Raw genomic sequence first — 14395 nt, forward strand, 5'->3', positions numbered from 1 at the left:
ATGGTGACCATGCACTAGCATTGCTTTAGTCTACTGCTAGTGTTTGTTGTGTGATAAATACTATTTATCTTTCCTTCAAATGATATTTTCTTGTAAACTCTCCACAGTTTTACCATGCACTTTTCAGTGTTCCAGACAAAGGAATGCTAACAAGATCATTAAGCCCGTGGTGGTTCCCCGCCGATGATAAAAGATTATCTTCATAGCCATCGACACACCACAGGTCTAATTAACACAACATAGGCTACCAATATGAGTCTATCACAGAGAGGTGGCATTTTTCCAAGATGATAGTACTCATGCCATTATCCTGATAACCCATCTGGATCCATCTTTTCTGAACTGTTAGTGCCTCCGTAAGAGTGGCATAATGCCATACAACCATACGGACAAAAAATGTAAACAAGCCAAAAATGTGTGATAAGAAATTTGTTTAATATGGCAGAATTTCCGGCCAGAATTTCCAATACAGTTGCCTTCTCCTGCTTTGTTTCCAAATCAGAAGAAATGCAGTTGTATACCCTCAGAACTAAATTCTAAACCCAGACAAGACCAAAGTTAAAGTAGGGGTGTGTATGCACCATCAGGCAATCATATAGAGGCATTTCAATATGGGTGACTATTTAAATCAAAGGAGGAAAGAGTCTATGGACACAGAAGGAAGAAAATTCTTTGTCATGGGTATTAAACAATTTTTCTTCAATTTAAAGTATATAGTGAATGCCTTGTACATTTACATATTACTTTCCAGCCCCGATTTCAGAAAACAATTCATATTGGAATAGTAACTATATATACATTAAAAATGATCATGGAAGCCCTCCCTGGTGGTGCAGCGGGTTAAAGCACAGCACTAAGAAGCTAAAGCCACTTCCGCATGAGTTCAATCTCCGCCTGACCCGGAGGTGACCACATGGCGTGGCAGACCTCTCCTGACCCACCCGCTGCTCCCCTCAGCAGTGTACTTTGTCGATCTGCCTGTTCTGTTCCCCGCTCTGTCTCAGGTGAATCCTCTCATTGCCCCCTCATCTCTGGCCTGTACCCCAGTCTGTATGCATAAATAAATAAATCTTTTTAAAACAATGATCATGGAAAGTTGTAGAAGTAGGTATCTACAAAAATGAGAAATTCAAGATTATAGTTTTCTGTTTTCAAATCCTTTCTAAACTAACACATAGATACACACAAATTGACAAATAATATATGTCCAACTCACCTCCTGAAGTTGTTGCTACAAGTGAAAACAATGATAGCAATGTATTCCAGAAAACTTTTTTGTTCACACACTCAAATTGTGCTAGTGCATATTGAGGAATATTGTCAAATAGAATTAACTTAAACATTTTGTAAAATATATGCCTATGTATTTTAAGGGTTATTACTGTCCCTTCACTGGCAAAAACAGTGATAATATTTTAACTCTCTACCACCACCACCCCTCCACCTCTCTGGATTGTCAATCAGAAACAGCATTCTAAATCTGCGTTTTAATAAGGTCCCCCTCAGTTCTTTAGACTCACCATGTTGTCCCTCAACACCAGGTCTTTACTGTTCCTCCAGCCTGGAAAACTCTTCATCAACACTTCTACTTGTATTCGAGTGAATGCCTAGTTATCATTCATTGCTCGCATGCTCTGAGAGTCTGAATCTCAAGTATCTTTTAGAGATTTCCCCTACAGAATTCCATAACACTTATTTATGGCACACACAATTTTTAATTATCTATTTAATTGCTTAGTTTCTGTTTATTTCTCTTCGAAGGCATTGCTTTTTGGCTCTATGCCTGTGTCTGTTCTATTCATTCACCATTCTCAGTGTAGTATGCTGTGCTCTAGCCACTCAGATTTTCTCTCATTTCTTGACCACTAGGTTCCCAACCACTCCTGAGTCTTTGTCCTTATTGTTCCGAGGGCTGCCCAATTAGCTTAGTGAACTCCTACTTACCCTTCCTATATTGAAATATCTCCTCAGAAAAGTTGTATATAATCTGCAAGATACTACTAGTCACCCCATTTTATTTGAATAGTATTTAGCAGAGTTTAAAGTTTTATGCTTCCGTGAATTATTTGATTAATGTTTATATGCTCCACATAACTCTAATTTCTAAGAGAATAAAGATCTCTAGGGCCTATCATATAAACTGGTCGATTAATCAGTAACAGTGTCTACAGCTACTTTCTGTTAAATAAGTAAATATTTGCAAAAAAGTGACATGTTAATCCACAATCAAGAATAAATAACCCCATATAGATTAATTTATCACCTTTGAGAAATGTGCGTGCTCTTGAAGGAATAAAGGATAGGACAGAAACATTTTAATTACAGATAGAAGAGAGACAAACTAGCCCGAGTCCTAGATGTGCTGCTTAGAGCGGTCACCACTAGTGCAAAATCAAAATGTGTTTTCTCATTTGTAAAGGGAGAATCATGTGAATACCTATCTCTTAGAATAATTGTGGCGATTAATGAGTACTTAGCATATTGTGTGTAACTGGTTAAGCAATCAGTAAGTGTTATGCACTCAATTTCCTACAATGAAACACTAATTGTGAGTATGAGCAAGATAACAGCAGCGGGCATATAAGACAAATGAAAAAGAAGCTCAAAAGTATGGTGAGAGGATACAAACCCCAGCGCCAGTCTCACTTCGTTACAAGTAGTGGTAGAGGGGCACCCTGGACCCCCAAACCTGCCCACTCTAAATAGTGTTTGCCATCTGCCTTTATCAGGTCTCCTTCTGGCTCTCCACCCTGTTTCTTTCTTCTTCAGTCTCCTCTCTAGATTCTTCTCCTCCCTGCTCACACCACCCTCCTTTGTGGGGCAGGGAACGTGGAATCTCCCCTTTTCCTGGGGACCACCTTGTTATCACTTCAAATGCTAAAAGCAAATTCTGGAGCCCTAAGTCATCACCTCAAAATACTTCTGAACTTCTAGACATGGTGAGCTTGAACTATGGTTTATTCAAGGAAAAAAAATGCTTTGTATTTCTCATTTCAGGTGCAGATGGTGTGAACTTACACCAAAGATCAGGCTTTCATCAACTAGTTTTTGGTGACTGAAAGGTTTGGCACAGTAGGGCTGATGCAAAGAGATAGCAAAGCCAGTAAAACCGAAATTAGGTTTATTTCTGTGCTGCCAGGCAAGGTTCACTGACCCCAGAGTGAGTTGAGGAGAGTAGCTGCTCTGAAGGAAGGCTAAGAGGGGATTTTATAGGCCTAGGTAGCAGGGAGAAATGGCCAGGTGTTTCTTTCCACCTGCGCTCTCCTTCTGTGGGCAACCTCCTTGCCTGCCCGTGACCATGCCAGGACTTCTCTGACTGACTTCCCCCAGTGGAGGCTGCTCTCTCCTTAGGCGTCTGCCTGCAGCCATGCAGGCCTCTGCCTCTGCAAGCCTGTCACTTTGGGGCAGCTCTCCCTGCCCGCTTGTGCCTATGCAAGTGTCTTTTCCTTGCCTGTCTCTTTCTAATAAACTTTCTCTTTAAATATAACTGAGTCTCTGTCTCGTGAAGAATCTCACCCTGTGCTGCTTAAAGGGGAGCTCTGGTGAAACCTTTCTCAGAGTGAACCCAAGAACCCCGAACTCAAAAGACGACATCAGCAGATTTTGTTCTCTGCAGCTACATGTTATCTTACTGTAGTGATAAATTTTATTTTGATTTGTTTTTAGTTTATCCTCACCAATATTGATGGGTAATTTACAGTTTTTACTATTTTAAATAATGTTGCTCTCTCTATATATAGACACACTTACATATATACATACACATACATATGCACACACACTGACCATATCTTGTCATACTTCAGTTAGTATAATCAAAGAGCAAATTCTAAGCAATGGATTTATTGGGTCAAGTGGTATATCTTTCTCATCTTTACTTGGAAGTGTTATTTAGTAGTTGTGAAAGGACTACATGAGTAAATGAATGATTTCAAAATACATGTATCAAAAGATATTGAGGTGAGGATTTTTGCATTTGTCCCACTTTAGGGTAGGTCTTCCACTTATAATTTGTAAGTTAATGTGGATTACATGTGTAAATGACTATTCAGGAATGGGTGGAACACACTGTTGCATGACAACTAATGGAGGAAAAGAGTAGAAAAATTGAGGGGAGCATCACAAGGTTGGAAGTGGGAGCAGAAGGAACTAACATGACCAGTAACCCAGTCATAGAGACTCCTACATCAGACTGCTTTCGGGAATATCGGAGGCACAGACCTGAGCGTAAAATACAGAGATGGGGCCCATTGTGAGAATCCACACAGTAATCCAAGATCAGCAGCAAACAGGCCACTCCATGAAGGAGTGAGCCCCTCCCAAGCAGAGAAAGACTATCTCAGTTCAGTCTCTGCATTATCATGGAGCAGCAGTCTTCTGCCCACCTGTGACTATGCAGGTGCTTCTGTCCACTCACGCTCTCTCTTTGCAGGGCAGCAGCCCCCTGTCTGCCCCTTATCTGTACCATGCTGGGGCTTCTCTGTACTGACCTCCCTCCACAGATGCTGCTCTCTAAGGCCGCCTGCCTCTGATCATGCAGGCCTCTCTCAGCAAACATGTCCCTTTGGGGCAGCTCTTCCTGCCCGCTAGGGTCTATGCAAGTATCCTTCTCTGTCTGTCCTTTTCCCTAATAAATCTGTTCTTAAATAATAACTGAGGACCCTCCCTGGTGGCGCAGCGGGTTGTAGTGCTGTACTGCAAAGCTAAGCCAAGCCATAGCCACTTCAGCATGTGTTCGATCCCCGGCCCCAGAGGTGACCCACATGGCACATCAGACCTCTCGCCCGCTGCTCCCCTCAGCAGTGTACTTCATCAGTCGGCCTGTTCTGCTCCCCACTCTGTCTCTGCTGAATCCTCTCAGCTCCCCTGCGCCTCTGACCTGTACCCCAGTTCTATATGCATAAATAAATAATTTTTTAAAAAATTAAAAATAAATAAATAAATAAAATATAACCAAGTCTATCTCATGGAGAAAGCTGCCAGGGGAGCACGTGGCATGCCACTCAAAGGGGAGCTCTGGTGAAACTTTACCAGAGTGAACCCAAGAACCCCAAGCTCCAAAAAATGGCATCAATAAGCCTACTGCTAATTAAAAATATTTCACTGCCTCTCACTTCATCCAATTTTTAGTGCTTTCTTCATCTTTACTGATGTCTATAAGCTCAAAAGCAAAAGGGAATCCCTATTTGAAGCTTCAGATAACTTTCAGCGCTTTTCACTTACCCCCGTATCTTTGTTTCCATTTTACTTCCCAAATGTAATCATTTTTCACTGTATAACTTTACAGTGTTTAATATAATAAGCTGTAAGGCCCATGTTGATAAAATTATATGTCATTTGACTATACTGGGATAATTTGAAAAAGTTATAAAGCAGAGATGATATTACCTTATGTATCTTAGTCTTATTACAGGGCAGTGAGGGGGCACCCCTGAACCCCAAACCTGCCTGCTTTAAGTAGGTTTTGCCATCTGCTGCATCAAGACAAAACATATAAGACCTTTGATGGAAAGGAACTTTAATACAGTTAGTGTGCCCTACGGAAAAGTAAGGGGACCACCCTATTACATCTTTATTATCTTCTTGTAACAAGGTGGTCCCCAGAAAAAGGGGAGGTTCCAGGTTACCTGCTCCACCCAGAAGAAGGGTGGAGCTGAGGAGAGAAGAGAAGAATCTGGAGAGGAGTCTGAAGAAGGATGCAGGTTGGAGAGCAGAAGGTGACCTGAGAGCAGAGAGACATGTGAAGAAACTGCGTTTGCTTCTTGGCCCTGGACTGGGTGAAACAGATGTGGGTGAGAGACCTGTGGGGAGTTTGACTATGGCGGTGTTTATCTTGATTTTGGTTTTGCTCTTTTCCTCCCAGACTTGTCTGGCCATATCTGACCCTTTTTTATGGGTCCCGGCCAGAAGGTGCTTTAGTCTTTTGGTGGGCTCTCAGGCCTTGCTTTGGGCCAGTCCCTTTGGGTGGACTTTTACCCACGAGGAGACGGGTAGCTTTGGGTGTTTGATTTGGAAACTATATTCTTTGCCTTTTCTGTATTGCACACGAATTGTATTAAAGTTCCTTTCCATAAAAGCTCTTATGTCCTGTCTTGATGTGGCAGATGGCAGAACCTATTTAGAGCAGGCAGGTTTCGAGGTTCAGTGGTGCCCCCTCTCCCGGCACTGTAACATTCTGAAACTGATTCCACGGAGAAGAGTGTATGCAGAGAGGGATGATGAGGTGGCATTCATTGGGGAAAAGCTCTGTGGATTTCTCTTTAGGGCAGGATCTTCACCTGATGTTCACTCTATAGGATGAACTGAACATGTGTTCATCCTATAAAGCAAATCTTCTGATCACTACTGAGCATTATTGGCCGTTTGTGATTCCCACCCCTATGAATTTTAAGTGGAAAAACAATCCAATTATCTCTCCCCCAACTGTACAGAGGGTGTAAGTCTGCAATTTCCCACTTCAGCCACTAGATGGCAAATGTGCAACAGTAAGCCCAAACGGGGCTATGTTTTCAGAACCCCCAGGGTGATTCAAATAGTTTAAGGATAAAGTCAGTAAAAAGGGAAATACAGATGTTAAAAGACTTAATTAAATGACTGTGTAAGTTCAATGAGGAGTAAATTGAATAATACTTAATGCAAACAAGATGAAACCATCTCCTTATCAAAATGTCAAACTCATTTTTAAAAACAAGCATTCAGATTCCTCCATTACATGACAAAATCTGCCTCAATTTCAACGTCAAAAAATATTAATTAACAAAACAAAACCATAGATTGCAAGTGATTAATGGTGTTCCTCTTGGATGTTTTCAGGATCGCTTTCTGAGATACTAGTTTGGATTTAAAATTATCTCATACAGGTAGATAGGTATCAAGATTATTAGTTTTGCAGAAACATTTCTTAAGAATATCTACCTTGCTTATATATCTTCATTCCATTTGATATAGTTAATTCCACACCCTAAAAACCATTTAAACAAATAATACCAAATACAAAGAGATGATATTAAAAAACTGGATTGGGAGGGATAATTATTATCTGCTCCTTAAACATCTAAATATTGTTGATTTGCAATTCAGAGTATATACATAGTGTAAAGGGTTAGAAAACAGTTTTTTGGGGGGTTATTGAAGGACATTGTTAGCTTGCAGATTGAGGATTACCCCAACATCCCCAAACCTGCACTCTCTAAAGATTCTGCCATCTACCGCAGAAAGACACAGCATAGTATTAGTGTGAAAGAAATTCAATAGAATTAATATGTACAGGGGCCCTCCCTGGTGGCCCAGGGATTGAAGACACATGCTATCTAATTATTCCAGCTCCTGCAATGAGAGCACAAGCCTGGCAAGGAGATGATCCACATGGCCCAGCAGACCTCTCCGACTCACCCTCTGCTCCCCTCAGCAGTGTATTTCAGTAGATCCGCCTGTCCTGTTCCTCACTCTTTCTCTGGTGAATCCTCTCACTCCCTCACACCTCTGGCCTACAACCCAGTTCTAGTATGAATAACTTAATATATCTTTAAAAAACTTAGTGTGCATATAGAAAGAAGAAAAGAAAGGATAATAGTTTCCCAATAAATCTACCAAAATTACCTATCTCCTCTTGGACAAATAACCAGCCAAACAGGGTTGGCTCAAACTTGTGCTGCAAGTCTCGGACACCTTCTGGTGGGGAGTCACAGAAAAGGGGCAGAAGGAGCCAGGCAAATCTGACTTTCCCTATCAATCACTGAGAAAGAAGCTATCATCAATACATACTTTGGATAAAATAAAACCTTCACTATTAGCACTGGACTATGGTGATGGCACATGGGTGATTTGGTGATGGGAAACCCAAGGGGATTGCAACTGAGATGGAAAAATACACAAAAATATGTAAAAAATAAACTAATATAATAATAATAAAAGAAAAACAAAAAAATTTCACTATAAACAAACCCTTTAGACTTACAATCCTCTAGGCTAATTATACTGCAAAGAAGCCTCAGGCATAAGGAGTTCAAGGAGATCATGAGTTCAACAGATGGAATGAGCTTGTGGAAAGAACACAAGAAGGACCTTTAATATCCTGGCTCCAAACTGCTTAAATAGAGACTGCATTTTTATTTTGGGGAACAGCATAGAGGCCCAGTCTCTGACACTAACTCCTTTGTGCTGAATTGTAGAAGCTTTAATAAATTCTTGGTACCTGCAGGATTAGAATCTCTATTATTTTTATTTCTCTGCAAACCTAAGAATTCAGAATCCAATAACAATCATCAAAAGAATCTCTCCAGTCATTATATTATTCTGCTAAAAATAAGCTAAAAGTTACAAATGTCAGCCCCTCCCTGGTGGTGCAATGGGTTAGGACTCAGCACTGCAATCTAGCAGCAACCATTTCAGTGTGAGTTAGATCCCCAGTCCTGGAGGTGATCCACAAGGCACAGAGGACCTCTCCTGTCTCACCCGCTGCTGCTCAGCAGTACACTCTGCTCATCTGACTTTTGTATACCTCCCCACCCCCCACACCGACCCCACTCTGAATCTGGTGAAGCCTCTCACTGTGCCTGTACCTTGACCTGTACCAGAGATTTATGTATGAATCAATAATTTTTTTTTAAAAATAAAAGTTACAAATGGCCAGCTATAAATTGAATAAGTTGTGGGGAGCCATGTACATCATGGTGACTATTGTTAATAAGACTATATTGGATATTGGAAAGTTGCTAAGGCAACAAATTTTAGTTTTTATCACATAAAAAAATTATGTATGGATGTTAACAACACTTATTGTGTCGATCACTTTGCAATGAATATAAACTTTGGAGTCATTATATCAGACACCTGAAACTAATATAATGTTATATTTCCATTACACCTCAATCAAGTAACATATGAAAAGGAACACCTAACAACATTGTGGGAAAGATATAGGTAGGAGTTATATGTCTTCTGTTGATAACCACCAGATGGTATATTACAATGAAAGAAAATGTCAGGCTTCATTCTACCACACTTAACAACATTAGCAATCAGGCTAAAAACGTGTACAATCTGTTGTTCTGTGTTCTTTGAAGTCTTCATAGTCTTATCTCCTTAGAAACTTAAATCACAATTTGCATGAAAGTTGCAGTTAGACATGGGTATATCAGTATTTTGATGGCAGGCTCAACAAGAATTCCAATTGTACCATACAAAAGATTCCCACATCGAGTTAAAAGGTGGGAAGTCGATGGTTGGCATCAGTGTGGAGTCTCCTGTACAACTTTCTAACCGACAACACAATCTGAACTGTTCTGATTTCGTCAATGAAAACTTATTCTTATGCTAATTAAAAAGCTCTATGTTGGACATTTAGATAGAAATACTTGCAAAACTTGGGAGCATATCCTTGGAATGGCAACTATCCACCAGAGCATTTTATTCCTGTATAAAAGTACCTCAAATATTAACTGCCATACTTGGGTTATACATTAATGTTAACTCACATCCATGTTCATTGCATTGTTTATATTAAGTGTTTTAAAGTAAATTACAGGCAAAATAATGCAAGCTGGATGTCTTCCTTTCTGCAAATAATTATATTTCTTTTTGAACTACGATATTTACTGGTTTTGGTTGTTCACTTATTCATGAATGTATTCATTTACTTATTCATGAATTCATTTAATATTTAACACATATTTATTGACTAGTTATTATGTACTAGATACTGTGCTATGTGTTAAAGACACAAATAGAAATCAGACATAGTACTTGCCGTCAACCTGATGTGCTTAATTTCTATGAAGAAAGAACCAGGGAATGGTTCACAGAAAAGTTGACCTTTGCTCTAGTTCTTCTAGGATATAAAACAGGATATATATATAGGTGGACACAGTGAGGAAAGGCATTCCAGGAATAAGAAATTGGATGTGCAAAGGGAACCAAAAACGTGTGGCAAATTCAAAGAGTTGTGAATAATTTTATGTGGTTGGAACATATGCTTCGTGAAAGAGAGAAAAATTGAGGTGAAATTGTGATGCGCCTTTTTGTGGCATTTAAAATCAGTTAGAGGGCCTCCCTTTGTCTTAGGGGTTAAGTCTCAATGCATCACCGCTATGGCCTAAGTTCTTTCCCTGGCCAGGGAGCTGACATACATATGGCACAGCAGACCTCTCCTTTCTTGCCCACCGCTCCCCTCAGCATTGTATTTCAGTCAATCTACCTGTTCAGCTTCCCACTTTGTCTATGGTGAATTCTTTCATCCCTAACATCTCTGGCCTATATTTCAGTTCTTCTACTCAAAAATAAATGATCATTTAGATATAATACTTAAATCAACCAAGTGCTTTTGCTAACTTCCTGTTGATAAAAATCAACTGGTTCCTGAAAACAATACAGATTCCTATATTGTGCCCATGGAAATTATGCCTGAGCTTAGAGTGAGTCTTTTATAAGTATTCCTTTCAACTGGCTCCCCACACATGAGGAGATTCATTATATGGCAAGATTGGAAAATAATATTTTGCACCAATTTTATCCCACTTTTGCTTGCTATATTGAGTTTCCACAAGATATCTTGCTTGAGAAGACAGCAAGAGTCTGTTAATTTTTATTTTGTTTTTGCAAATCACTGCTTTAGATAACAGAAGGGAAATGCAATAGTAAAATTCATGTTTTGGAAATATAATTGGTAATTAAGTGAAGCATATAATGAGTTTGAAGGAATGAGGTGAACAGATGAGAAAGGTGTATAAGAGATCAGATAAAACAAAAGGAGGACTTCAGTCCAGATCTCAGCAATAAGGTGAAGATGAGGGAATAGATTTAGACTGCAACTGGAATTTAGAAGTTCCATAACTAGTTTGAATTGCAAGTGCAGTGTGTGAGAGGAGATGCTGAGATGACTGCATGGAGTTCAGCTTGAGCTACTAGGTAGATGGTGAATTCACTAGTTATGAAAAGGAAAATGGGGTATAGTGGCAAGTTTGACATAAAAGTTCAATTTAAGGTGGCTCCACAAATACACTTAGAGTTTCCAATAAATAATTGAAAACAAAGGTCTAGCACCCAACATAGAGGAACAAATTTTTGCATCAGTTATTTTTAGACCAAAGGCTTAGGAGTATATGAAATTTCTGTTAGAATTGCATATGAACGTACTTCTCGGGAGAGATGGACATAGATTTCTTCTGTTTTTTTGAAAGGTTTCTTAGCCCTCTCTGGTGGCACAACAGGTTAGGATGCAGCACTGCAGACTGGCCGCAGCTGCTTCAGTGCAAGTTGGATCCCTGGCCCCAGAGGTGACCCACATGGCGCAGCAGACCTCCCCTGTCTTGACCGCTGCTCCCCTCAGCAGTGTAATTCACCAATCAGCCTGTTCTGCTTCCCACTGTCTCTGGTGAATCCTCTGGCAGCCCCTGCACCTCTGGCCTGTACCCCAGCTCTGTATGCATGAATAAATCTTAAAAATAATAAAAAATAAAGGTTTCTCACCCTCTGACAGATAATAGTTGATCTAAGTAGTAGTGAATCAAAGTGAATTTGCATCAAGTCAGTATCTTTGAGTTATTTTTCCAGTCTTAGGAGTTTGAGAGCTCATGTGGCTTTTCTGCAAGAATATAAAGTCTATTACACAAATGAGAAATTTACATTTCCAATTGTGTGCGGACAAGTGTGGTTCCAGTCAATCCCCTTAGTGGAGGACTCCAGTAAGTACACTGGGTTAGTCCCTGGGTGGGAAGACTTAGTGGTGGTGGGAATTGGGAAGTGCACATGTCCACTGTAACACCTCGATATTTTTATTTAGTCCTTTTGAGGTAGAACCCAGAAGTCTTTATTTTAACTGATATCTTAAGTGGTTGTGATGCAAGTGAATCACAAAACACAATTTGAGAAAATGATAAGTACAAGACTAAACACATAAAAGAAATAAGAACGCATTAGAAACAATGAATGAGAAATATTGTGCTTATTTATATTCATATTGTGCTATGTACATTCTTTGGAAAATCAATGGAAATGCTATAATAAATGACTTACATTTAGTAGTCTAGCAACCCTTAAAAAAAAGTAATTGATACTAATGTTGCTGAATTAATTCCTAAGATCATTCTTTGATGCTAAATAATTAAATTTCTAAGCAATCTTTGTCAGAGCAAATAAACTGTTGAAGAGTCTGTTAGAATTTAAATGACTACTTTCTTACACTGCAAATGTTAACAACAACAAAACAATCTTCTGCTTTACTGATAAAAGTACCATATAAATCTGCTTCTGGGTAGGTCTGAACTGTTAAACTAAAATCAAATTTAAACAAGTCCTCTTTACAAGAATTTTTCAACTTTTCTGCACATTGTCATTAACCAAACAAATACTATGTCATCCCTACTTGATTAATAAAAGCAGTTATACTGTAGGGAGGATTCAAAAAATATTGCTGATTCAATTTGGTCTAGGATTTCTTGAAACTCATGGAAAGCATGAGAAACAAGGGACATTAATTGTTATCTACTTAATGACTTGTTTCCCTTGTGCCTTAAGTTCTGCATGCATCACATAGAAAAATAACAAGAACAAAATAATGGAGGAGCGACTATTATTTTGAAATCTGAGTAATTGGCTGGTTGAAATAATAGTATTATTTGATATGTTGCAAGTAGATTTAGAAACTCAAGAATGACATATATTTAATGCATTATTTCCCCCCTTTTAAAGCAGGATTTTTTCCCTTTGCCTCGTATGTGTGAATTTCATCTATATTAACATTTGTTGGGATTATCTCTAAATTACATCTTGCAGCTAGTAATTTACACTTGAAGTTCTTACATAGAACATAACAAAAAATACCATTTTGAATTAAGATAATACATTCATATTTCAGCTGCTCAGCTGTTAAGGGGAAGGATGTCTTACAGTAACTCTGCAGAGTCTTGTGGACTCCACCAGCTTTCTGGTCTCTACCCCCTACTCCAGTGATTGGAAACTACAACTCCCAGCAGTACCAGGGAGAGAACTGTGAGGACGCAAGGGCGGAGCTAGCAGGAATTCTGGGACATTTGGGGGATAAATAGGATGCCATTTCCTCTCTCTCTCGCTTGGGAAATGGCTCTCCGGACCATGTGACTGGGGGCTTTCAGTTAGTTTGTTATCAGAGCTCCAAGTCAGCTGAGCCGGTAAGATATTCCAGCTGTTGTTTCCTTTTCTTTTCCCTCTTTGTAAATAAACCCATTTAGACCCTTTTGTGTGAGCCTGCAGTATAACTGAATTTTAAGCATGCGGGTGAGGCCCCACAGACAGGTGGCCCAGTTCACACCGGGCTGCCCTGTAACACAGCCACAGCTCAGCATCCAAAACAACAGGTGCAGCCACCAGTGTGGTCATTACTTCAGGAGCTGCCTGCCGAACATTGCAGCCCGCCAACAGCCCTGTGCCGTGGATTCCCAACCATTCCCCACCTCCAGGGAAGAGAGGATAAGGCACACAGACTTCAGCGTTGATGTTTTCCCTTCTCAGGGATTTCTAGTGAACACCTCAGGAGTCTTCTTTGTTTTTTTTTTGTTTTTTTTTTAATTTTTAAAAAATATTTATTTATGCAAATAAGAGTTGAGGTGTAGGCCAGAGATGCAAGGGGTTAAAGGAGTCACCAGAGACAGAGTGGGGAGCAGAACAGGCAGATCCACTGAAATACACTGCTGAGGGAAGCAGCAGGCAAGACAGGAGCCATCTGCTGGGCCATATGGGCCAGCTCCCTGGCCGGGTATTGAACTCGTTCTGCAGTGGCTGTGGATAGCTTCACATTGCTGTGCTTTAACCCCTTGTACAAACAGGGAGGACCCCTTCTTAGTTTATTTTTTAAAATAGACTATAAAACATGAAATAATTACCTTTAAAGGCTACTATGACTCTAGAGAAAAATATGTACAATGGAACAATTATTTCCATGTACCTGACTTCACTTTACATAATTGATAGTGTCACTGATTGTCTATGTCTTTGCTAACATATCACTCCAATAATTTCTAAATTAGCAGAGGTGGTGACCTAACAAGTAATCATTATTCTTTTACACTGTATGATATTCTCAAAACGAATATTGATTTGAGGCTATTTAACTAGTTCCTGGTTATGCCATTTCTGAATATGTTGCCCCCAAATTCATTGCTAAAACAGAATGCCTGGAAAGACCACAGTGTTTCCATTAGGAGTCTATTTATTTTCAAATTTTCCTTAAATATGAAATAATCTGCAGTAAAATTGATTTAAGAAGTTGATGTCTGAGATTAAAAATGGCAAAGCATTATCCCTCTCCTAAAACATGTGCATATCTTACTAAAAGATTTAGTTCAAAATCATGTAAGCAAAGAGAAAACAATCTACAATATTTGCTTTGGGCACCTGAATTTAATTTTACTCAGAAAAAAAA

This window comes from Condylura cristata, unplaced genomic scaffold, assembly GCF_000260355.1.
Source record: "Condylura cristata isolate star-nosed mole 26May11 unplaced genomic scaffold, ConCri1.0 scaffold00019, whole genome shotgun sequence".
Lineage (NCBI taxonomy): Eukaryota > Metazoa > Chordata > Mammalia > Eulipotyphla > Talpidae > Condylura > Condylura cristata.